Here is a 4,213-nt window from a genome sequence, read left to right as displayed (position 1 = left end):
CGTTTTATTACCTTTGCATGTTTCTTGTTCAGAGCTCAGATAGGACGGTGTTTACAGCAGTATGTACAGGCGGATCAGTTGCTCGGCTGTCTGGCTCTGGTCTGCTCTCTCCTTCCCATATACTCGCTTTTTCAGGCTGAATATAGAAGTGATTCCATGGAAATAACTCAGGGAGGCTCCTTTATTTACCATCCGTATCCCCGGTAGTTTTAGGCTGATCCGGAGTGAAGTGAAGGCTGCAAACTTTGCTGTGCGGCGTTGGCTTTAACTGGTAGTCACAGATATTTACAAGCCAGGATCGCTTGGAAATTAACGAAAACTTAAAAGCCCATTATATTAGGAAGACAACAATGTTAATAGTATTGTTTTTTTGCATCTGAAATACGACTTAGTCTTTTCTACCAGTCATAGAAACTCAAAGCGGAAAAAAGTGAGCCGCATTAGCTCCTGGAGATGTGACGTCAACGCCAGGTGCAAAGAGCCCATTAGGGTGTCGCTCTGGTCTGTGGGGTCAGGACCTTTGACCTCTGGACTGTCCTCAGTCTGCTGTCCTCCGTATGAGGAGCTGAACAGGTTCAACTCGGCTGCAGGATGGAAACAAAGAGCTTCTGTCTCTGAGAGCCGGCCTCTTCCAGGAGACTTGTAAAGATAACAACGGGCCAATTACGGCCTAATTGCTACAGATAACCAGTTCAATACGTTCTGCTGGACCAATTTCACTTTAATTGTCCAAATTAGATTCAATTAGATGTTGTTGGTGCGGCTGGAATAGATGCTCTGACTCCCAACACGTTTCCCCTACATGCCGAGAAACGCATCGTCCTCTTCCCGGGGAATCAGCTGATGATCAGATTATCGACTTTATTCCTGGTCTAGGTAATCCAGCTGGGAATTACCTAGAAAAATTACAAAATGGTTAAAAATAATTTTCCTTTCAGCTGAACTCTGGGGCAACGTTTATAAAGTTACACAGCCAAATATCATCAGCAATCATTTGGTTTATTTAGTCATAAGAGAAAAAAATACTCCAAAATTATATTTTCATGTTATTCATTTATTTATGCCAGTTTTAAACAAAAATAGTTAGTAAGATAAATATTTAGTTTGAAACAAAAAATTGTGTTTGAAGCTAAATATTTAGCTTACTAACTGAATGCTTAGCTCACAGCTAAATACTCCAATAGCAAACAACCTTTTTATTTAGCAAGCTAAATATTTGCCTTCAATTAAAATCGCTAGCTAGCAAGATTTTATAGTTTTTGGCTATATTTAGTTAGTAAACTAAGTATGTTGTTTGCTAACTAAATATTTGGGTATTTATCTAGATATGTAGATTCAAACTAAGTATTTAGTTTAAAACTAAATATTTAGCTCTGACATAAACAGTTTGACTGTAAACTAAATGTTTGCCCTGCGTTTTAAATGTTAAGTTAAATAATTAACCTCCATTTTTTCCTCTTATGACTAAATAAACCAAATTGTTGCTGTTAATATTTGACTGAAACGTTACAAACGGTGCCTGTAGGTTAGCCTGTGACCTTTCACCCCAGAGGTCTGGAAACAAACCGGTCGTCTGAAGCGAGTGAAGCACCAAGGACGAAGCCTGAAATGCCTTTTCATGCTTCTGGATGAGAGATTAAAATGTTGTGATCACAGCAGCGAATGCAGCTGTTAAATGTAATAACAGGATTACAGCGACCTCTGAGCCTGGAGGTCAGAGCGGATCAGCACCGACCCGCAGCACCTCAGGTTCTGTGACGTGAAATGACTTCAAAACAGATTCTGAAGGAAAAGCTGGAGATCAGTTGGTTGGACTGGGTTTTTTAAAAGGTCACTTTGCTGCTCGTTTCAATCCAGAATCAGAAATTCATCAACAAGTGAGTTTGAAAAGGTTTTCCTTTCAGAGTCTTTTACTGATGCATCCTGGGATAAAAACACCTTCTCTTCCTGAGAGAACCGAACAGACGGTTCAGTTCAGTTCTGTTCGGTTCAGTTCAGCTGCTGGATGAAGGACAAATTCAAGCTGCAGTATTTTGTGTTTTCCAGGCACATGGCGCCATTTTGTAGCACAGTCCAGTAAATATGTTGCCTTCAGTTATTATAAAAATGCTGTATGTATAAATAAAACTTTAAAGAACTTTTACTTCCTTGAACGTCTTGAAATTGGGCCTCTGTCTCTTTAAGAAGCTCCTGCTCTGTCTGAAGCTCCGCCTCCAGGAAGTCATCCCAACATGGCTCCTCTGTTAACCCTTTAAAGTTTCTACCAGCGTCGCTCTGAGCAGCAGCTCCTATAATGAGCTCAGCAGCTGTTTACTAAATGCTGCTGGCTAGTCTGAAGGAGCTGGGGGGGGGGTACCTAGAAGGCGGGGCTAGGTCCACCCAGACATTTTGGACAGCTGAATGGTTGCCATGGAGATGAAGGGATTTCTGAAAGGATGAAGGACTAACATTATACGATGATGGAAACGTAAAAGAGATTTTATGTGATACTGGCCCTTTAAGTCCCAAGATGCTTTGCTGTGTTTGGGACAAAAACCGACAAAGTGATGAAAATGAGCTGAGAGTGACTGTGGGAATCTGAATGTTTCCCTGAACTTCACTTCACCTCGCCCTTCAGCTGCTCTCCGCCTGCTTTCATCTTCCTCCGTCTGATCCCTTCACTCCTGCTGCCTTCCTCTTCCTCAGCGCGTCTTCGTCTTCCCTTTCATCCCTGCGGCTCGCTCCTGTCTTCAACGCTTTACACACTTTTACCCCCCGTTAGCAGAACAAACACAGCTTCCTGTCCAACTTTTAACACGACCAGTTTCATTTTCTGAAAGCAGAACCAGAACAGTTTGAACGCCGCTTGTTTTCTACGGAAGCCTGGAAGGTCCAGGAGATTCTTTTCTTCTAATAAATTTGGACCATTTTTTCCTGTCAACTTTACAAGTCAGATGAAAGTTAAAAAATAACTCTAGATTGAAATATTAAGTTTAGCTTTTTTCCAGAAGGGAACATAACATTTGATCAGATGTTTTTTTTCTTCTATTATTTCTGACATTAAAAAAATATTTAAAAGAGGAAAATATATTTTTTAAATCTTGTTTTCTTTTTTCGCTTAAGTGTTGTATGGCAAATGAAGGAAAATAAAGATATTTTTTAGTTTTTGATTTTTTAAAATTCAATCAAAAAACTTATTCAGTTTTTTTTAATCTTTTATAGGAAAAATCTTGGAAAATTCATGACAGAAATTTAGTTTCCTTTAAAACTTAATTCAGCTCAATGAAAAAAATACCTTACTGATCCTAAAGGGAAATTAAAGTTTTAATGTAGATAACATTAAATGACTTAACAATAAAAACATTTTCTTTTCCATTATGTTGGATGTTTGCTGCATAAATTAAAATATATTTAGTTTATAGTCAGAAATACTGAAAAACATAATTTATCAAAGGAAATATTGCACAAAAAATGTAATGTTTTAAACTTTCACATAATTTAGAGAGAAAAATGAATTTTATTCAGACAGGAAGTTGTTTTTCCTGCCTGGACTTTCGATGTTTTGTTCTGGTTTAAGGTTTTCTGTTTGGGCTCTGACTGGGTTCATGTTTTCACGCTCTCATCATCCTCCTCCTCCTCGTCATTTTAGTCCCTCACCTGTTTCCAGTCCTCCTCGGTGCTGATGCGTCAGCCGCTCTCCGCCAGCGTCGTTTTTATCCTCAACATTCAGGACGTTAATGTCTTTAAAACCAGAGAAGAAGAGCAAACCTAAACGGTTCAGTTCTCCTCTGCCTCAATGACGTCTGGAGCGCCACCTTCAGTTTAAAGTTCAGATGTTTGGTTTTTGTTTCAACATATTTTGATTTATAATTATTAAAGATCCAAATCAAAACAAATAACATGTTGAAGGAGTTTATAAAACACTCCAATCTAACTGGATCCATTCAGTTCAAATTCATTTTAAAGTGACAAACCGGTTCAATTGAAATCAATTTAATCCTCATTTTACCAGGAAATAATCCAATTAGTTGATAAACAGATATTAATCTACAGAACCCGGCAAACGGCATCAAGTTTCAAATCCTCCTGACAAGCATGTGGCGACAGTGGAAAGTAACAAAGCAGAATGATTAGAAACCAGTAGAAACCGATGAGCTGCTGTGGCTCTGAGCCAAACCAACCTGTTCCCCTCCTGGCCTGTGGGGGCGCTGCACCAAGAACCACTGAAGGAAAC

General features: G+C 39.1%; 1 long non-coding RNA gene across 1 annotated transcript in view; it reads right to left on the bottom strand.

Annotated features, from left to right (window-relative positions):
• Positions 1–703: 703 nt before the first annotated feature.
• LOC103143503 (uncharacterized) overlaps positions 704–4,213 on the bottom strand; it is a 6,729-nt gene continuing 3,219 nt past the window's right edge. The window contains exon 2 of the long non-coding RNA XR_476802.2: positions 704–896. This is a non-coding gene — a long non-coding RNA (uncharacterized LOC103143503). The remainder of the gene's footprint in view (positions 897–4,213) is intronic.

This window comes from Poecilia formosa, unplaced genomic scaffold, assembly GCF_000485575.1.
Source record: "Poecilia formosa unplaced genomic scaffold, Poecilia_formosa-5.1.2 Scaffold112, whole genome shotgun sequence".
NCBI lineage: Eukaryota > Metazoa > Chordata > Actinopteri > Cyprinodontiformes > Poeciliidae > Poecilia > Poecilia formosa.
This window is presented reverse-complemented; position numbering and strand designations above follow the sequence as displayed.